Consider the following 23,064-nt stretch of genomic DNA (forward strand, 5'->3'; position numbering starts at 1 on the left):
CAGTCAGATTTGCTACAAAATAATGGAGAGAAACAATCCAACGCCAGTGATAGTAGGCAAGGAATTTTATAAAATAAACCAGATAAATCTAACAGTATTTGCCAGTCATCTAACAATCTACATTTTTCACATGAGGATTACGTTTTGTGTTCACATTTATTTAATATGTTATTCAGTTAATAATACTTTTAAATTAAATTCAGGACAACAGAGTTCTCCTATTTTACTGCTTACATTGGGTCAAGAGCTGCTTCCTCACACTGTCCTACCACACTACTTCACCACCAAGAGAGCTCGTCTTTAAAACAAGAGAAAAAGTTTAAATATATTGAGTCTCATCCTTTTCTTTACACTCATTTGTATCAATACAACTTTAAAATACAGCCTTTTCCTCTTCTTCCTGTGCTTTAGGTAAGGTGTACCAAAATCACAGCACTTCCCCAATAACCCCAATGAGGATGCCTAAAAGAAACCTGGTAATAACATGGAAAAGAAATAACACCTACAAAAAAATGAGGTAGTTGTTGCTGACAGACAGTTTACTTACGGGATTTAAAAATTCTGTACACTTAACATCTATGCTATGATGATACTCTTCCCTGTTAAGTCTAAACTTCCAATAGGAAAACATAATTAGTAAATATCCTTTTTGCATCTCCAATAATTTTGCCTTTCTGCTTTCCACAAAACACGTAACATAATGGCAGACCATCAGTTAGAATATATACCGGTATCTTTGAAGGTAAGTATGTGTAAAGTGGAAAAGGAATATCATAGAATCATAGAATGGCCTGTGTTGAAAAGGACAATAATGATCATCTAGTTTCAACCCCCCTGCTGTGTGCAGGGCTGCCAACCACTAGACCAGGCTGCCCAGAGCCACATCCAGCCTGGCCTTGAATGCCTCCAGGGATGGGGCATCCACAACCTCCTTGGGCAACCTGTTCCAGTGTGTCACCACCTTCTGAGTGAAAAACTTCCTCCTAATATCTAACCTAAATCTCCCCTGGATTTATATATCTGTATCCAAGTGGTATCATATGCATTCACAGGTAATTTTCAAGTTTCAATAGCAATTACGCTTGTAAAATAGGCTCCCCTCCATCCTCTCAATTGCAGATATATTACTATGTCAGCAACCCAATCACTGCAAGATTGATTGCAGAGTAGAACACTAACCTGCTGTGTTTTATTCTAATTTATTACAATAGGTTTAATGGAAGATGTCTTATTGTTAAGAATATATAATGCCACTATCGTAATTAAAACAAATACTGCAAAAAAAAACAACAAAAAAACAAACAAAAAAAAACCAGAAAACAAAACCCATGACTGTTAACCTGGCTGAACAGAATGAAGGGAAAATACAGATTTTATTTCCTAACCAAACCGACATACAATGATGTAGACCATTTAAGAAGAGAAAATTGTGGAAGAAAAATGCTCAATATTTATCCTTTTAATCTGATAGTAAATTTTTAATGTTATAACTAAATTTAATAATTTGCTTGCGTTTTTCATAGTATAACAAATCAGGAATAATTCAGTACATAAAAGATGACCACTGTTAGAAATTGAACTGCAGGTTAAGACTTGAAGAACAGATCTGACCATACTCCCAATGACCTCAGATTGATCTACCCAGTTTTTAAAGAGAATGAAATATTTTGAGAACTGGTCTTCTGAAGTGGCATTTCAATGTTGAAAACTTCAAGTCATCTTAGAGAGAGTGGGTAGTCACTACTCTCTGTCACCTCTTTCCTTTATTAGGGTCTCTGAGGGAAGAAGACAGCAGTATAATATTAGGTACAGCCTTCTCTAAATCTTCCAAGACCTTAAAAGACATCTAAGCAAACAGCACTACTGCTGAGCACAAGATATGAAACGTCTACTCAGTAGCAGTGTGTTCAGGATACGTAGCATAGATTTAGGTGAAAAAAAACTTCTGTGTAATTTGCTAGTTCTTCAGGTAATAAAGGTAATCTCCATAGATAACTGACTAGAACTTTACTGTATTAAGGAACATGTTGAGTAGGAGACTCAGGGCTTCCATGAGGACTTTCAAAATAAGGTTAGATGTATTTAATGAAGTTAAGGAAGATTCTGATTCCAAAGATAATTGAGAAATAGCCTTATAAATACAAAGACAACCCTTTCTGAACTTTTTTGTTAGTTTATGTACTGCTTCAGAGTACTGTCATCATCACAAGATTTCAGCATAGAGATCTATTCAATCACAATTCTGCATGCTGCAAGGTTGTTCCTACTCCAAAACCATGAAGTCTAACAGACAAAATGGGAGGGCTTCAGAACAGAGCCACTCTCCACAGACACCTTGAAATGCTGGAACTGTAAAGTCAGTGTGCAAAACTCTCACAAGTCTTCATCTGTCACTTAGTGTCCTTAAAAAGCAATTCAAGAGTATTGACAGAAGCTTGACTGTGATATTGTTTCATACTTTCTCCTGCTTGCAGACAGACAAATGGCTCCTATTTCTAAAGATCTTATTATATCAGCTTTCACAAACAATCCTCTGTAGAGTACAGAAGAAAAGCTATAAATAGCTGCCACTGTGCACACTATCAGCGCAAGAATTTCTTCTTCCCTTCAGTGCATTATGCTCTTGATGTATTCTGTCTATAAATAGATTCTGATAGTCGCTCTTTACAGTTGTCTTGTCATCATTACTGAACCAGCATTTCCCAGAGCCTTGACTTGGTCTTTACTTTCTCTGAAATGATTTTTTTTAAAAATTCTTATTTTTATTTTAATTCTTGTGAGTTTTGCCTCAAAGAAATCCATCTGTGCACACTGAGAAAGATAAAGAGCTTTATAAAGTACGATTTTCAATCATGATTAAACCAAGAGAGACAACAGAACATGGAAACAGTAGATGACACTAAACTTGCTTTAGGTGCTTTGAAAGGTGAAATCCTCTAGCCATTTAAAGTGCTATTATCTTATGCTTAAGTGGTTTTGTACAGCTATACAATATTTCTTTGAAGTAATGTGTAATAAGGAAGGGTTAATACCTGAATCTGTGTAATTATATAGTAGGATCATGTTTCGGTGAATACAAGAACTAGATCTTTATTGAAATGTAACATGCTTCTGCAATACAAAATTAATATCATAAAAGGGGCCTGATTCTGGCTGCAAAATGTTTTATGACAGTTAAAAAAAACCACAGAGATGTCAACTAGATTAAAAACATAAAATACACACAACCTTAAAAAGGTTATAGCAACACGGAAGTTATAATATCACCTTGTTGATCAGTAACAATTTTGCAGTAACAGCAGTATGAAAAATTATGCATAACTGAAGAACCTTTAGTACTTAGAACTGTTAAGATTGTCCTTAAACACGTTTATTCACAATCATTTTGGCAAACAACTTATCCACCAAAAAAACCCCAGAGATTATTGATTCAGAGTTATTTGTAAAAACAATTGTCAAGTTCAGTTCCAGAATAATTTTGTTTGAATGGAAATGTAGTGTTGTGGAGATGCTTCTTACGTCATTTCATTCAGTGTTAAGGAAATTCATTGAATTAAAGTAGAAAACAGAGGCACATATTCTTGCCATGAAACACGTGGTATTTCTGTGTTGACCTTCTAGTTCTGCTTCAAGCCAAATATTTAGCAAACCCAGGTGGAAATTAGAGGTTTAGCCTCCATTTAAATGAGATAACTGGCATTTCAACCTCTGCTCTTACTGACATCAAAAAGTGTGAATCTGGCTGATCCACTCCTGGTCTTGAGTGTCCTTCAGTGTTCCCTATAAGAGAGAGTACAGGGCACCACTATCAACATTGAGTCTGGTTCTTGTATTTTATTCAAAACTCACAGAACTAATTTTATATCACAATCATTTTACTTTCGAGTTTAGGTAAGAAGGAAGATTTCCTGGACCTATTACATACACTCACAGTTTCTGAATATGGTGCAATCCTGAGGACAATCATCACTCAGAATCTATTCCATTAAATGGAAGCTGTAAAATTTGACTGAAAACAAACTGAATTTTGCAAAATTTTCTCCTTATGAGCTGTTATTTTTTTAAGGAAATAAGGCAAGCTCTGAGAATCAGTCTTCATCCCTTTTTCTACATTCAGAGGAGGCACACATAAACCCATGACCTCCATCAAGCACTCTCCTTCAGCAGCCCACACTGAGGCTTATTTGATCCAGGGATCACACAAGAACTAGAATAACAACATAAGTGCAAACATTGACCCCACCAGAAAAACTGCACAAACTGTTAAGGAACTACAATAACAGGCTTTCTTTCCTGAATACATTTCCTTTCCCCTGAAAATTTTCTGTGCAGAGTTCAGAATGAGCAATAGCCAAAGATAACACAAATATCTGTGCCGGTGCTTCTAATGATGGCATTCAAGTCAGAACTCACTAACAAATGGTGCCAGAAGCTGCTGTCCTACTTATTCTGACAACCTCTACCTTGCAGAATCCATTTAATGAGAAGAAAGCTGTCAAAAATTTGGCCATCTATATAAAGATCAGAGGTGAACATGTAAATACTGATATACGCTGGTTACGTCTAATCATTAGAGAAGGATTATGATGGCTTTGATCATTTCTGACACAGAGATTCTGAATTTGTGTCAGATACACTGATTCAGGTGTAGAATCAGACACAAAGAGAAGAAGAAGAACAAGGGCTCAGGGAGGACATTACTTCTCCTTGGAAGTCCCTTTCTCCTTAGTGTCCTATGGCTTAAATGCTCCAAAATGAGCAGCTCATCGAACAGGTGCTAATGAACTAGAGGCAGCAGAATTATTTGGTATAGCAGATGAGTAAGGATGAGAAGTACCAAAGGAGATAAGAAAGAATAAGGAGAGAGAAAATTCAAGTAACAAGCAGAGAAGTCGGAGAGGACAATTTCTAAACTTTGAGTGTGACCACAAATGGGAGAAAAGCATGAAAAGCAACAGAAAAAGAGCAACATAGACATAAGGGCAGGTGGAACTCAGAAATTAAAAGTGGAAAGGGAGGAATTAGAGGACTGACTGATACCCTGCCTAACTTTGGGGAGGAGGTAAGTCCAGACAGCATGCTCTTCCATCTCTGGCCTAGTGGCTGAGAAAAAAAGCTATCAGAAAAAGATACAGCCAAACTTCCAAAGGCCATATAGTATATCCAAGCAAATCAAAAACTCCTTCAGTTGGAGAAAGTATGCTGGAAACCCCTGGCAAAGAAACAAAGTATCTGAAGTTAAGTGTTGTCTGCAAAATATTTGTGCAAGAACAGTAGAATTGTCAGTAAAATTTCCTTCAAATAATTTCTAAAAGGGAAGCTTGTACATATTTTTTTTTCAGGAATGGGATAAATGAGAATTAAATGGAAAAAACCCTGTCTCCAAAGTCTATTTGTTAATTATGTTCAAACTGCTTGATGAGGAATAAGGAAAATAAAAATAAAAGGAGGAAAACATTGCCTCTTTTCATTTGAAAGACTGGAATTTGAGGACAAGGAGGCATTTTATTCTGATAGAGATATACCTCAGTCATACGGATCATTTTTGAACAACATGAACCTACTTTTGTCCTCTTAAAATTTATACAGAACAATAATTAAATCTAAACCTTTGCTTGTGAGGGAAGACACAATCTAAGCCAGCCTGCAAGCAAAATAAATTAAAAAAAAGATATAGACTGAATTATTTCAAATTTGATCTTTGATTCAAGCCAATAGACTAAACACAAAATTAGAATCTTTGAATAAGAAAAAAAAATGCCTTAAGTATATCTTCATTTTAAAATGCTATTGTTCTTCGACAAGTAGGGAAAATCATTCAAGTCACTTCTCTTCTAGAAACTCTAGTATTGAAAATGTAGGTTTTTCACAAGTCCACTTAGCATCTAGCACAAATACAAGATAGCAGTAATCATAGAGAACTCTGGTATTCTGATGCTGCAGTTCATCAGCAATGTCATACAGGATTTTGCTTGCTTAAGTATTGAATTTTTATTCACTCTTAGCCCCCCCAAAAGGTACCAGTTCAATTGCCTCTATAAGAACATAGTTTTTCCATGAAGTTAATAAAAGCTTGCAGATTTGTTTGTAAAGACTTAAGTAGCCACTTTTTGTTGCTCCATGCAAGAGTTTCATTAGCTTCATATCTGCTCAGGAAGGATCCAGATAGTAAGGTAGGACAAGGCAGTAATGTGACTGTAGCAAGCTTGGCTGGAGGAAAAAAAAGATGCTCACAGGAGATCAACAAGCAATGTTAGGGGCACTTACATAGCAGGGTCTTTGGAGGGTTGCATGGACACAAGGGAAGAGGACCTTGCAGAAAGTGTGTATGATGCTTTGGAGAAGAAATAAAAGGCTAATACCTTAGTAAGAACTGGATTTTGGGAGATGCCAGTGTCAAGGAAGCAGAGTCCCAGATCTATTACAGAAGAAAGAAAAGAGGAAAAAGAAGCAGTCTATAAATATTCAAAAGAAACTGCAGACAAATCCTATTATCTGTAAGTTCCAGACCAGTCAAACTGTTTTGCTCAAGTATGAGCAATATTGATTTTTAATAAGAATATTTGCTTCTTCTAAGACAAGAAATTTAGCAGGCTGTTGAACCTATACATCTGTGCCCAAAGCAACAGATAAACAATGCAAAATGTCCCTTGTTCCATGATGTTCTGAAAGTTGGTAGTCCACAGATTATATCAGCCTTTATCTTGACTTTAACCCATGAAGCTTATGATAATATAAGAAAGAGCACTATAATTTTCCAGAAAGATAAATGAAACACATGGAAAGTGATTTTCCTGACACCACAGAGCTGCTTTAAGGCAAGAAAGCAAAATTTCCTGCATTGCAGCAAAGTACCCTGCCTTGAAACAATATTGCTTGACAAGAATAGGTTCTCTTTTGTTGTTTAGACAGTCCCAAACATTCATTCAGTTACTTATACCCACCAAAAAGCTCCTGGATCTTTCAAGATTAGAATAGAGGCTGAGAATGGAAATCAAATTTTGGCCTAGTATATTTTGTAACAGTCCCATAACTTGTCTCAAAGGTTAAGCATGCAGGGGCTTCTCTATGAATCCACGCTTGGAGACTACTTTATCTACTCTACTCTCCATTCATTTAGCTATAGAATGGCCATTACAAGGTTAACGTGCAGTTCCTTCACTGCTTCTGTAAGGCCTCTCTGTGCCTACCAAAGGCTCCCAGAAAATACTAAATTTATTTACGCTGATATTTAGAAAAGACACTGAAATGGAACCTAAAGAATTTTTTAAATCATCACAAGCAAGAGTCATATCCCCCTCCAATCATTTGATTAAACTCATGCCTGTAACTTTTAAATAAGCTCACCAAGTCCATTCTTGGCTTAGCTCTATAGTTCACTGGAACTGCTTCAGAGATAAATTTAACCCTTATCTTTAGAGCAAACTAGTACAACATTCATTTTGATAAATTTCCAATTAATTATAATGAATGCTGTTAGAAAGTGTGTTTTTGGTCAGGACCGGGGTTGGGATTGTTTGTTCTTTTATTAATAAAAGCATTACTACTCACATTGCTGTGCTATTCTCATGGAAATATGAAATTGCTTGGATATTTTCCATTGGGAACTATGTAGTTTGCAATACTGCCATTTTGACCAAAATAAATATTCATAAATTTGTTCAGCTAATAATGCAGTTTAAATCAAGACATGATAGAAAATAATGAGCACATCGTGATGTACTTGTTAAGCAGTTATATCCAAAAAAGTTATTGATATCTAGTACCAATTAGATTATTGATGCTGTTTCTGGGAGTTAGAGTTATTGCAACTTACTATATGAGAGACAGTAGTACTTGCTTTTTCATAGCAGTGCTCGGTCTCCCTATTAGAAATATCAACAAATCCCTACAGTTTATCAGGAGCTTCAAAAGTAGCAGGTAAAATAAGGATTGGAAAGCTGAAAGGATGACTCATCTACCATCTTATTCTCCAGTGTAAGAAAAGAGCTGGGGCAGGGGGGAACAAACAGAAATCACACAAATCAATATTAATTGGCTCCCTATGAAACACATAGAAAAGCAGCACCTTTAATCCTAGGGAACTGTCATTTACAAAAGGAGGAAAAAAATCCTACCACACATTTGTAAAGATCAGCAGCCTTTGTTGCAGAAAAGCCTTTGACTGCAAATAGGCTCCCCAGGATACTGATCTTAGGACACACAGTCTTTTCAGAGCTTGGCTCTCTACTGAGGCACCTGAGGCTTATGTTGCAGAGCCAGAAAAGAGATTAAAATGCAGTTTAAAAGACATGGCAGGACTCAGATAGCCACAGAAAGGGGGCAGGAACAGTCCCAAGTCTTCTGGAGAAACGTGAAGAGTTGTGGTTTTTGACTCTGTTCCTTAATTACAAAGGAATTTTAAGAGGGAGACAGACCCCCGACACATCAGACCTGATCCATTTGAGCATATTTATCTGGATAACCATGAGCACCAGAGTCCAGGTATGAAACTGGTCAAGACAAGCCATTTAAAAGCAGCTCTCTGCATCACCAATGTTGCTGCCTAGATGTGTGGGACACATCATGGGATGCAAAGGATGAGCATTTGGGGATTGTCATGGCATGTTTATGGGATTAACAGAAGGTGGGAAAAGGGAGAGGTTTAGGTGACTTCAGAAGGAACAACTGTGGGAAAATAGAGGAGTTAAGGCAGGAAAAAAAGACCACATATGTGTAATTCATTTGCTGATTACTACTGCTCATGCCCTGAACCCTGAACCTAATTAATAAGATAGGATAGGCTGTGTTGAATCCCTTTCAAACTCTGTCCTGTGGGTCCTGTAATTTTGTTGGGAAGCATGGCTTCATGTAAGCTAGGTTGAATACTAATATTTTTAATTTTATGCTTAATATCCTAAAAGCAAAGTTTACAGAAAGTTGAGAGAGAAAAGAAAGTTACATGGGTCTTTAATCAACACAACTAAACTAAAGTACGATTAGTTATATCACAAAAAAAAAAGCTATAATTTAACTGTTCATTCATCATATCACACTTATAATTAGTCACTGTATTTTAGCATAAATTCCAGCATGAAGAAACCTTACAGTAACTAAATAAGTAAGCAAGATATTTAAATCATTTTTCTTCCACTGGGAAAGTGTAATGACTGTCAAATTACCAAAACATTCAAAAATTGTAGCATTCACTAATCAAAACCAAAGCACAGGTAAAAAGTAGAAGGGAATAAATTTTCAGTGGAAGTTATCTTGTAGATAAGTGCCTCTGGGCCACTGTTTAACCAGCTTTCAGGTCTTGTTTCTGCAGTGGCTTCCTCTATTGGAATATCTCATCGGACTCATCTATTCACATAGAGGAGTGAACTTAAAAGAGCAGGGAGAAATCTCTAATTATCCATTTAACATAACCCACTTCTTGAGTATAACAATCTCATTTGCAAGACCAAGAAACAACAACCAGCTTTTTTTTTTTTCAAGAAACAAAAATGAACCATTTATGGTAGAGACTATTTCGGGAATAAGCCTGAGGCTTCAAGCTGATCCTCAGAAGGGTACCCTTTTGTTTTGGTCATTTCTTCTGAGACTCATTTTTCAAGATATCCTTCAAAAAGTCTTCTGTACAAGGAATCTGGAAAAAGAACATCCTGGTAATATAATCACTCTGACTGGAGCTGTATTATTAGTATAGGTCTCCACAGCTAAGCATCCTAGCACAGTATGCAACTGCCCTTACCAATCTAGTGGGGGAGGTCACGAAAACTGCTCGCTCAGATCTCTATGTGCCTTTTAGCATGTTATAATGGAGTCTACTCACTTTCTCAAAGGTCTGGATCTCAGTACAGATTCAATGACCTGATACACAGCAAGACATGAGAGAAGCAGCATTTTTTAGCAGGAGAATTTCTAAGCTCTGCTAGAAGTTTCTTGATGTCTATAGAACTTCATGAGGAGAAGGACCAGAAGCCTGAGAACCTTAACACCCAGTAGCCTTCCCCCTAGAACACCTTTAAAGAATAGAGAGCAAAGAGTAGGTTAAAAGTTAATTCTAGTTATAAATGTCATAAGAGTAACTATGAATGAGTTATGATCATTTAAATGCCTGACTCCATTTTTTTCAGGTTTAGACACAGGAATCATGACCTCAGATGAGATGGGAAGCCACATCTGAAATGGTATCCACATTCCCAATTAGAAGAAAGATATTTGGAAAATAAGTCTATTGTGTGTCTAGTTTTGTAGCTACTCATCCATGTCCCACTTCAATAAGTTACTAAAATCAATCAGACCATTCTCAGCCATTGCAACATCACAGTTCAAGCTAAGAGTTTGTGTAATTGCAGCGCAATTATCCAACCAATTATTGGTCCACCTAATAGTTCATCCTTCAAATCCATCTCTCTCCAATTTAATGATAAGGATGTGGTGGGAGACCACGTCAAAGGCCTTGCACAATCCAAGTAGATGACATCAGTTGCCCTTCCTTTGTCCATCGATGCTGGACCTCCACCACAAAAGGCCATCAGATTGGTCAGGCATGATCTGGCCTTGGTGAAGCTACGATGGCTGTCTCAGATCACCTCCAGATCATTCATATGCCTTAACATCTTTTCCAGGAGGATCCTCTCCACAATCTTCCCAGGCACAGATGTAAGGCTCACCAACTTGTAGTTCCCCAGGTTTTCCTTTCTCCCTTTCTTGAATACGGGAGAGATGTCTCCCTTTTTCCAGTCACCAGGAACTTTGCCTGACAGCCATCATTTTACAGATATGATGGAGAGTGGCTTGGCAACCACATCAGCCAGTTCCTTCAGAACCCTGAGATGCATTTCATCTGGCCCCATATGCTTTTACACATTCAGCCTCATGAGGTAGTCTTGGACTTACTCTGCTCTTACACTGGGAGGGATTTTACTCCCCCAGCTCTGCTTAGAAGTTAAAGGACATAGCAGGCAGGAGAAGCCTGACTGGCTATGAAGACTGAGGCAAAGAACTTAAGTGCCTCAGCCTTCTCCACGTCTGAGGAGGCCAACTCTCTCTTTTCATTTATCAGACGAGATACACTCTCCTTTGCCTGTCTTTTTTGCCCAATCTACGTATCTAAAGAATCTCTTCTTGTTGTTGTTCACATCCTTCACCAAGTTCAATTCCATCTGTGCCTTGGCTTTCCTGACACCATCCCTGCACATCCTGACATCCTTCCAAGGCCACCCATCCCTGCTTCCACTGCTTATACTTTTCCTTTACATCCCCTCAGCCTGACCATTAGATCCTTACTCAGCCATGCTGGTTTCCTACCTCGTCTGTCTGATATCTTATTCTGGGAGATGGAGAGCTCTTCTGCTCTCAGGAAGGCATCCTTGAAGTGCTGCCAGCTCCATTTTGTTCCTGTGTCCCTAAGGACAGTTCCACAGAGGATACCATCTAACAATCCCTTTAACAGCCTGAAGTTCACTTTCCTGAATATCAGGGTCCTAACTCCACTCATTCCCAGGCCAGCATTCCTCGAGGTCATGAACTCAACCAGGGCATGGTTGCTGCAGCCCAGGCTGCCTCTGATCTTAATCTCTTTTACAATCTCTTCCACGTTGGTGATCATCAGGTTCAGCAATGCTTCACCTTGGATGGGTCTGTCCAATATCTGAACCAGAAAGTTGTTCCCAATTGACTTCAGGAGTCTTCTGGACTGTTTGCAGCTCACCATGTTGTTTTCCCAGCAGATATCTGGGTAGCTGAAATCCTCTCCAGGATGAGAGACTGCCACTGTGATGCCTCTTGCAGCTGAAGCAAGAAGATCTCGTCAACAGGCTCTCCTTGATCAGATGGCCTGTAGTATACCCTGACAACCAGATGCCCGTTATTGGTTCAAACGGAAGATCACTTGTCACACACACATACAAACTACATACCAAATTTCAATTTTTTCTCTCTGACTTTATGGATACATAAAACACACATATAACGTCACCTGAAATACTGAGCAAATGGCTGTTTAAAAACATTATAACAAAAGGAAATAAAAAAATAAATGTCAGCCCACAGAAATTATCTATTTTGTATTTTATGGATGTTTGATGTTTTGCTTCACATTCTGTACAATTTCTGAATAAGCTATAAAAAGACAAGGCTTATTTTCTTTAATAATCAGTTCTTTCCTGTTGGCAGCAGTTTCAATCTACAGCATTTCAGAGTTTCTCCTAGGCAGGCATGGATTCCTCCCTTTCTTCACTCCTACTTGTTAGTCCCATGGAAAGCTATGCATGGATTCTTCAGTGCCACAGCAGGCATTCCCATTGACATCAGTGCTGTCCTTGGTCACCTCATTTTGTTTAAATTCAAATACAACTATACCGTTTTCACAAAATGATTAATACATTTTGACTAATAACTAAAATATTGTCATCTCAGTTTTCAGTGGCAATCGCTTTCCACACACCTCTCAAGCCCCTGAGCATCAAGGAAAGGGCTGAGGGAGCAAAGTCTCTCCCACTGTCAGTGAAGACTGGGATCAAGACCACTTGAGTAACCTGAAACACATAAGTCTGTGGGAAATTGTGAGATGCATCCTGAGGTCCTGAGGTAACTGGTTGTTGTAGCTGCCAAACCATTCTCCATCATATTTGAAAAGTCATGGAAGTCCAATGAAGTCCCTAGTGACCGGAAAATGGAAATATCACACTCATTTTTTTGAACTAAATACCTAATACCCAGTCGCAGTCAAGAACGTTTATGCTAATGCTAACTGGCTTCCATGAAAGTTCCACATTCAGATTTGCCTTGGGCACTTTTTATGACAAACATAAGAGTAAAATATTGTCATTTTATTACAACACTTGAGAAAGAGATATGTTTGCCTGTAATTCAGATTTTTCTTGTTTATTTCTGTTTTCTTTGAAATGTAACGTGGATTCATTTTCTAGAAAGCTGTGTGTTATTGTAGCTGTCATCTGCTACATAGTGCCTGCCAATTGTCTCTCCTGCCTTGCAGAACAGCTGCTCACAAGTAGAAACTCCCATTTGATCCGTCGGTTGTGACTGTCACCAACCACACACTGTCACTTGTCATTTTGTCATAGCAGTTGTTGGCACTGGTGTCTGGCATCAGATGACATAAGCCATCTTTTTTACTGCAAGCATAGGTCAGAAAGGATGAGGGAGGAAGAGACAGTGACCAATGCCACCGCTGCTCTTGACGATTTTCGCAGCAGCACTACAGCAAATGAAGCAGTCTTCCCCATGGCAGTAAGAGGCCTTGGGAACTTGATAGTTAGAGGGTACCTGCCAAGGCTTCTCTACAACCCCGATTTGTGGTCCCTGCAGCAGTTCTTTATATTGTGAGCTCCTCAAAATGCTAACTGGTGACCCAACCGCTAAGCAGCTGTCCATTTGCCACACCAGTCCAGTGTAAGGACAAGGTGGGCATAACCCTACAGAACACTGTATTTTATACAGTCTGATGTACTTTGTTTATTTTGATTTTGTTTCTCAGTGATGTACTCCTCAGAAGTGTAGATTTTGCCTCAGCATTCCTCTGACCTCTGCTGGAAGCTCTCAAAATACATTTGTACTAATCAGGTAGAGAGCTGGGTCAAGCCAAGCTCAGCAGGTACAAGTAGGAACACAGATACTCTGCTTCCAGGAACAGACAAATCTTCTCCAGATATTTAATCCTTTTCAGGTATTCAGGTGGTTTCTCATCATTCTGATCACTAGCATCAGCTATTTATTTCCCTGTAAAATAGCTTGTAACAATGTTTTGAGAAATTCTAATTACATCAGTAACCATAAATAGCTAAGCAAAGATCCACTGCGACTGAATTAATTACAAGCATTACCAGCATTTTCCACATCAGGTGCATCAGAAAGATATGGAACAATCATGCATTTGTTTCCCATAAAATTGCCTTTTCAATTTTTTCAGTTGGCCACCTGCTCTTTACATTATAAGAGAGCAAGTGTTTTCAAGGTTATAACACGCCTTGTGATGTTCGCATTTTTGCAAGCTGTCTGTATTTTAAGCTGATTCTTGCAACCCAGTTGCCTCATCTGTCTCCATATCTCAAATAAACTTCACTGATCTGTGTGAAAGCTTGGAATATCAATGCTCAGTTAAAGACATTTATCAACATTATGCACTGAATAAATCTGGATATGTAGTGCATTTAAAAGTAACTCTTGCTTTTGTGAAGTACAATTTAAAAATCATTATGTTCACTATTTTTTCCCACAATATTTAGAAGAGCTCAGCCTTATTGATCTATTTCAGAGATGCACAAGGTACTTTTTGTATTGTTTTCAGAAAATAATTCCTACCTCCCTAACAACACTCTATAGAGGGAGATGTTTACGTACAGCCATTTCCTTGATGCAATTCACAGAAATACATAGCAAACAAAAATTCCTCCATATTCAGGAAAAAAGTAACAATTTACAATTGTTCTTACTTCTAAGGCCCCTTTCAGAGAGCGTTTTATGCAAAAGGCATTCTCAAATATATTTCTAGGATCTTTTTTACTGCTCTTGTTTGACTGTATTCTCTTTGTCACTTGTCACCAAAACAAAACCCACATGGGTATGTTTCTGACCAAGATTTTTAGTTCCATATGTTTGACAATACATTTAGAACAAATTAACGGAAACTGCTAAAGAGTTTAACAGGTTATGAAAAGGCATGACAGCACCTTCAGTGAGGTTTTTCCCATTCCACACAGAAATGACAAAACAGATTCAAAGGTGTCATCTCCCAGAGATTTTGAAGAAGCTTCTTACAAGTATAGCACTAACATTTTCCAAAAAGGTTTTGATAAATTATCCTTATTTGTCAGTCTATGAGTAATAACCACTCAAAAACTAATTTTAAGATGATAATAAAAATTTAGAACAAAACTTAAAAATGAAAAAAACCACCACCGACAAAAAACAGTGAATGAAATACAGGCAATTTAATCAAGAAATTTTTCCTCAAACAAACCAAAAGTTCCAGTAAGCATGCAACTCTGCAAAACTGAATTTATTTCTCCACAAAGTTAATATTTGCCCATTATCTGAAGTGGAAAAAAAACATTATCTATGTTCAAAGTTTCTAAAAGCTTTTACACTTTTAAGCATAAAGCAGTCTACACAGACTAGGTCTCCAATCTGCTGTCAGTATATATTAATTTATATTGTTGTTTGACAAAAGTCACAGGAAATCAGTCTTTTTTGCTAAAAAGTATCAGTTAAGGGCTCTGAAGCTTGGGGTGGAGTTGCTTGCTTTCTGGTCTTTCTAAACACAATACAAGTTGTTCAGAAAGATCACTTTCAGAATAAGATGAAACATGGTGTAGCTGAAGGTTTTGGAAAGTAAAACTACCTGCTGGAGCAGGACTCCAAGAAACTGTGGAGAAGCCTAGAGTGCACAAACACCCCTCAGCTCTGGTCCTGGTCCACTGAGGCTGGACAGTCTGCTGGGGCTCCACCAAGGTACGTACAAGTGAACGGCATGAGCCTGAGTTGTTTGAGCAGTTAAGCTAGTAATTACAGTCTAATGAATAAAGATGCTCTACGTAATGCTGGTAATCTGTGTCTTCCCCTCATGCACAAGGCAAATTACAATGCATAAAGTAATAAACCATTGAGGTTATTCACTTTATACGAAGAAAATTCGGTCAGATAATTGTCAGTGATGGCTTTTATGAACACATTTTTAGATATATTTACCTAAATGCTCCTATGTAAATATAGAACATATATTTAATCTCCACAAATATTTTTAAGCAATGATTATTGATAATACATTGCATTCTGCAGCCTTATAACCTTCAAGTACTCTGCATTCTCCATTTCTCAAGCACGTGGTACCAGTTTCAGTCATTCCCATTCTTCCCATTAAGCCAGCAATGATTATGTGCTTTCACCCACAACACCCATTCAAAAAAAAAAGTTAATATTCAGGGAACTCCTTTAGAAAATATCCACATAACGGAGCACATCTATGTTTAAAATTATCATGAGTTGACCTCATTGGAACCTGTTTCTTATATATCGCCTACTACCATCTACATGCAGTTCATCTCAAGGAAATTCACACTGCATCCAAGCACTGTCATAAGTAAATGTAAGTGAAGATTGTCTCATTTAGCACTTCCAATCTAAATCAAAAGAAAATACAATAGGCAACCTGCTTTCCATAGCACCATGCTGACAGGCATTAGCTTTGCTAATATTACTGGCTGCATCCCATACCAGTCTCAATCATTTTGCCTGATTGGTGTCAGTGTCAAGGCTACCAGCCCAGTTACCTAGGTTATTATGTCTATTTTGTCTAACTGCTGAAGAGACCTTAGCTTTTCTTCTCATTTCCTAGTTCTCCAGACTTACAAGATCATTATTTAAAAGAAAATCACAAGTAAAATTAAAAGATTGAGTGCAAAATGACACCTAGTAGAAACACAAAGAACTCAATATTCAACTTTTCCCTGCACAGGTGATCTGTGTAAGCTAAACACTATTCTTCTGACTCAAGCAAGAGCATCACTAGGCAAACGGAACAGTTTGCACACACTTTGGTTTAACTGCTTTTTGTACAAAACTTGTTACAAGCTGCTGAAAGACCCAGCAAAAGATCATAACATTTTCTTCTTGTAGAAATCTTATTTACAGTGACAGATAACACTATGTGAAAGACAACAAGGGAAATGTACATAAACTAGAGACAGACCATCACAGTTTGACTCCAGTATTTTGCATTATCTAACACCTGTATTCTCTTGGATGAGCAGTAAGTAGTACACAGAAACCTAACAACCTTTTTTCTCTTGAGGTCCACTAAACAAAACAATACCCAAAATCTTCTGCATGAGAAACCTACTGAGGGGGGGGTCGGGGGCGATTTTTAAAACACACTCATAATCCACAAAGAATGTGGGTCTAAATCATTGACAAGCCACAGCCAGCAGAGCACCCACTCCCTTGCTTCCTTCAACACATTGCAAGCTCATCGAGGAAGTTTACAGTTGCAAATAGCTCTTTATAAAATTCTTAAAACACTTGGAGGAACATACAAGTAAACAATATTTTGGAGCAGATTTTTTATTTTTCACCTAAAACATTTAAATTTGCCTTGAGAAAACACTGCAAGTGTCCGGGGCAAAACAGAGATTAGAAAAAATTCAAAATACTCAGAATATTATTCAATTTCATTTGTACTGCAGCAAATTATTTCCTCTCCTCTTATTTCTCCATGAACAAAGATCCAAAGAGCTTTTCACTAACATATTCTGGACTTCAAATCATATTCCACGGTGAATGAATCAAAGCGATAATTTAGTAGCTTAAGTGTTCATCTAAGTAATAGTCTACTGATTTCTGAACTCATCAGGAGAGTCGAGTTAAGATTATTCATTTTTTCTTCATTTTCTCAATGTCAGTAGGTTATAGAGTTGTAGATGCTCTTTTCATTGTTAAAAGCTTCAAAACACAAAAATGACTCGTCATTTGCATCAGATTAGTTCATTATTTTACTGCACCAATCTTTAGATGAAAGACAAAATTGAGAAGAGAGATGATTTCAGTGCTTTGAAGTATATAGTTGATCAATCAACTGATTACTCTGAAAACCCCACATGGAGTTAATAATTTTATTCTAGCCATGTCATGTTCTGATAAGAAGCATGATGCAAAATAGAACATGACATTTCTCAGGTTTTTTTTCCGCAGAATTTTAATTACTGCTGCAATACACTATTAAAATTCCCAGGACTGTTTCCACCTTTGAAATGTTAGGCAAATTTTCATTCCTGAAGATGAATGTAAAAACACTGACATTTACTTTTAGGACTGTTTCAATACTTAACTTGTCAGTACTTCTCCTTTCTGCAATAAAGGAGGATGGCTCAGCATCTTGGACTCTGAGCTGTAGTTCAAAAGATTCCAGAATGAACTCTCTGGGTTATCACCTGCTGCTTCATGTGACTTTGCACAAGTCACTGGAGGAGAATGAAGTTCTAGGAAGATTTAGAAGATAGATATCAGCACCTTTGGCTCTAGGCTATAAAGATAGGATAAATACCTCAAGGAATGTCAAAAGTTCAGTTACTCTATGAACAGTGACCACTGAAATAGTCAAGACATATCTAATAAATAGCACACCTGACAACCCTTGCTTAAATATTGCATCAGTGAACAACACTTTGCTACCTGCACAACGTTGTCCATTTTAAAGAGCAATAACTTTTGCTATGTTCTTTATTAAGCTGCAGGTTGTTTTTAAGAGGAAACTAAAGTGCTTGGAAAAAAATAGTAGCCACAGTGTTTTTCAATTTCATTCAAGCAAGAAATTCTTTTAAAATATAGGAGCTAGCCATTAGGTATCATATATGGTTACAAAGACACAGTCCCTAGATATAAGAGTAGTTGTGCATGACTATCATCTGTAGAACCTGTAGAGAGGAGAGAGGAACTATTCCTTTATGGACAAAGAGCAGCAGCCCTCCCTTTAGAGCAGGTATGTTTGCATGAAGCACTGGCTGCTTGTCCTACATGCAAAGAAAGAGGAATAAGCCATCTCATCCTCTTCTCTTTTTGTCTCATTGGACTCAAATTAGGAACTGTCAAATCACAAGATTCATTGCAGCATTATGACATTATTTTCCTCTGAAGCAACAAATAAAAATCTAACAATAGCCAAAAATCAAGAACAGAATTCATAAAAGCAAAATGACAAGATATGATCTCTGTTCTCTTTTTGCTGAGAAGAATACAACAATCAGAAGGCGAGGCAGATAGCTTCATTTTAGGAAGCTTGTTATAAGAAATGGCACAACACTTAACGTCAAGTGTCTGGGAACTAATTTTGCCCACTCATTCAATGCCCTCTCCCTTTTTCTTTAATTAAAAAGAAAATCTTTGTAATGGATGCAGGGAAAGGGAAAGAAGGCACAAAACAACAGAAAAAAAAAAAAGCAAAAACAAACCACATCTTCTATATTTTTTTCACCTAGAGAGGTCAATAGTAATTCTATTCATCCCTTTATACCAAAAGAGGGGAAAATGAAATGTATAGTACACATGGATTTCATGCTCAAGACCATTAGTGACATTCACCAAAACATTTATTCACTGTAAATATCTGCTGTTATAGGAACAATTTTTTTTTTTTAAAATGGAGAACATTCCAAGTGAAACTCTCCTACCTCAACAACAGAATGGTCTGCAATCACATTTAGTCATGTTTACTGTTTCCTCGTCATTATTATAAAAAAAAATAAATTAATCTGAGCACCTTCTGTCCTACATACATTTATTCATAACTGACTCAATGTTATCCTAATTTTAAAGTTCTCAGAAGTTCATAAAAATCCAATGTGGCCGTTCAGTTTAAGAATCATAGTTTTTGTGTATTTTTTTTTCCTTAAGCTGAATAACCCATACTCAAAACTCCTAAACATGTAGGGTCCAGACACCCACCTCAGAGGCACAAATAATAAGTTGTAATGGAGCCTCCATGTCTGAGGATAGCACTGAAAGTCACAAACAACCACCGTCCTGAACAGCTGAATTCTGCATCCAGGATACCAGCAAGAATGGTAGTATTGCCTGATTTTACACCAACATACAAACACTGTTTGTACCATGCTTTTCACATTTTTGTTTTTTTTCGCAGGATTTAAATATTAACCCAGCTCTCATCCGTTTGAGAATTTTATTATGTCATTTACTTCAAGATCATTCATTGTTCATTTATAGTTGATATCACTGCAAACACAACCAAAATCTTGAGCTGGACAGCGCTGAAGCAAATACAACTGGTAACTTGGCAGTTATCGCCCAACCAACACGTACCTCTTGTAGATTGTTACCAGCATTTATTTCTCATATTATAAGGGACAGTGCTAAAAACTTCATCGTTTTTATTTGTCTCCATCTTTTTCCAAGCTAGAGAGGTTATCTAGCGCAGGGGAACTTTGAAGTTAAACCACACTCCATGAACTTCACTGTCAATTTACAAGTTACTCCTACAGCCTAAAACCACTTTCATTTTACACAGAAAATTACCTTATAAATACACACACTAGGAATATAGATAGGGCAAGAGGGAATGGTCTCAAGTTGCGCCAGGGGGGATTCAGGTCTGATATTAGGAAAAACTTATTTGAAAGAGTGGTGAGGCACTGGAACAGGCTGCCCAGAGAGGTGATGGAGCCACCATCCCTGGAGGTGTTCAAAAAACATGTGGATGTTGTACACAGCGACATAGTTTAGTGGACAATATTGGTGCTAGGTGGACTGTTAGACTAGATGATCTTAAGAGGACTTTTCCAATCTTAATGATTCTATGATTCTATGATTTACAGAGGTAACATAGGTAATTAAAAGCAAAAAGCTCACATATTGAAAATTCACTTACCCTACTGTCATCTATGTAGTAATAGTTTCAGACACAGAAGGTCCTTCTCCGCATGGTTCTGAAAATGATATTATCACAGATGTGAATTATTAAACAAGAAAGATAAAAAATGTTATGAAAGCCAGATGGTAGCATTTTATACAGCCACTGGGGGTGTAAGGTTGCACAGTCACTTACACTGAGACAAGAGTCTCAGAAACATTAATAAACAAAAAAACTACTGAAGAGAACAAACATAAATATGGCTCAATAAAAACTGCTTTGATCTTTACTATTACAGCTTGTTAGGGTCCAGTGGGAAAGGAAAAAACAAAGAAATATGCATCCTCAAAACTCATGTTTCAGGCTGTTAATTCACATATATATCCCAGTTTCAAGGATTATTTTCTTAATTTGAATGAAACTTCATAGTGCATTTTATGAAGACCTCAATAATTATTTCTAGGAATTAGGAAAAAATAGCTCCATCCTTTATCTATACAGTAGATACTAGTCAGAATTCCAGATATTTATTTTAAATAATAAGAATTAGAAAAGCTTTTGTTGAAAGGAAAAAAAAAGTCAGAAGTAATTCACTTAACCCTAGGACTGGAGTTTGAGTCAAAAGCAAACTACACAGATACCACAGAAATTAACAACACTGAGAAGGCTGCTAAGAATGCAACATACCTCCTCTTATTCCTTCTGAACTCTTTCACTGCAGTATTATTACACCACAAAATGGAAAAATCAGCAGACTAAGGAAAAGCAGAAACATAATTTACTATAGCTAGATAGTACTTCACTCTCTACCCTTTCCTCTCCATCAAAACAGAATAGGAGGTATTAACAAGAACACCTGAACAAATTCTCAACCTAATTTTAAAGAAACAATAGAGAAGAATGAAAATGAAAAGCTTTTTTTTTTTTCTTTTTTTTTTTTTTGTCTTCTGGCTGTTATTTTCAGTTAATGTAAACAGCTGTAACTGTTCCTAAGTGCATTCCCTCTTAGGCTGAGGGTAGGCTATTGAAACTTTGGCAGTGTGTGCTAGAGCAATTAAAATACACACACGGTAGCAACAGCAAACAAGACCACAGGTGAACATGGGATTTTAGAGCAAAAGATGATCAGGTTGGATGAAAATAGCAAAAATATGTGACAATTTCTGTTAATCAAGCCGCTTCTTTTACAAAAAAAGATGAACATGTGTTTTAACAGTGAAAAATAAATGTAAAAACAGTCTAAGTAGTTCCACTTTTCTGTTAGAATTCTTATCCACAAAAGTTTGTCCAACACTGCCAATTCTTGGTCTCCATTTCCAACAGTTATGAGAAAGAGAGCTATAACTAAAATATATTGTGCTTCTGTAACTGTCATCTAATGTAAGATATAATTTCTGTGAAAGAGAGGGTTTCATCAGTTTCTCCACTCCTGTATCAGCATACTCCTATTTGCTATTTTCTGTCTAGATTTCATGAAAAATATAATCTCATTGTGTTCCATTATCTGGTCACAAGTAATATTTAAGCACAATTTTTGCTATGGTAAATAATGTTCAATCAGAAAAAATGCAGCTTTCTATTGAATTATCCTTTGAGTTTAGACAAATTTTACAAATTTTTTGAGAAGGCTGTGCATTTATGAGTATAAATATATACAACCATGTTCTGGGCTGCATTAAAAGAGCGGTGGTCAGCAGGGAGAGGGAGGTGACTGTCCTCTCTACTCAGCTCTTCGGAGGCCCCATCTGGAGTACTGTGTCCAGGCCTGGGACCCCAAGCACAAGAAAGATGCGGAACTCTTGGAACGAGTTCAGAGGAGGGCCACCAAGATGATCAGAGGGCTGGAGCACCTCTACTATGAGGAAAGGTGGAGAGAACTGGGCTTGTTTAGCTTGGAAAAGAGAAGGCTCTGGGGAGACCTCATTGCAGCCTCCCAGTACTTGAAGGGAGCGTATAAACAGGAGGGGGAATGACTGCTTATATGGGTGAATAGTGATAGGACAAGGGGGAATAGTTTTAAACTAAGGCAGGGGAGATCTAGGTTAGATATTAAGAGGAAGTTTTTCACTCAGAGGGTGGTGACGCACTGGAACAGGTTGCCCAAGGAGGTTGTGGACACCCTGTCCCTGGAGGCATTCAAGGCCAGGCTGGACATGGCTCTGGGCAGCCTGGTCTAGTGGTTGACGACCCTGCACACAGCAGGAGCGCTGAAACTAGATGATCATTATTGTCCTTTTCAACCTAGTCCATTCTATGATAAAGAAATGCTAATCTTGATGTAGTAAAAACCTAAAAGTGAAAAATAGGGCTTTATTACACAAAATTATGTTAAAAATCCTGATTTCTCTGTTAGTTTTTTTTCCATGTTATCTCTATTTATGAAATTTGAGTAAACATATTTTTTCTAGACCATACTCCTAGCATGCCTTAGTATATTTGAAGTATTTACACTATTCTATTTATTTTAAAGAATTTTTTTTCACCTCTTGGATAGGCATCAACTCCTGATATATGGGCCAATAGCTGTATTTTGAGTAAGGCTTTAAGACAACGTCAACGGTTTACGGGCGTTAGGCCCGATTCCGTGACGAAGGGGAGGGGGGACCCACGGGCCCACGTCCCGGGAAAAGGGGAAAGGGGAAAAGGGTAGGGAGATGGCCCTGAGAGCAAAGAACAGCGGCAACAATCTGAGGAGAAAC

General features: G+C 37.5%; 1 long non-coding RNA gene across 1 annotated transcript; it reads right to left on the reverse strand.

Annotated features, from left to right (window-relative positions):
• On the reverse strand, positions 3,092 to 21,178 carry LOC110395038. The gene is made up of 3 exons (XR_002436117.1): positions 21,053 to 21,178; positions 20,384 to 20,441; positions 3,092 to 3,780 (listed from the first exon to the last, which is right to left on the reverse strand). It is a non-coding gene; the product is annotated as an uncharacterized LOC110395038 (long non-coding RNA).

The sequence above is a fragment of the Numida meleagris genome, chromosome 2 (assembly GCF_002078875.1).
Source record: "Numida meleagris isolate 19003 breed g44 Domestic line chromosome 2, NumMel1.0, whole genome shotgun sequence".
Taxonomy (NCBI): domain Eukaryota; kingdom Metazoa; phylum Chordata; class Aves; order Galliformes; family Numididae; genus Numida; species Numida meleagris.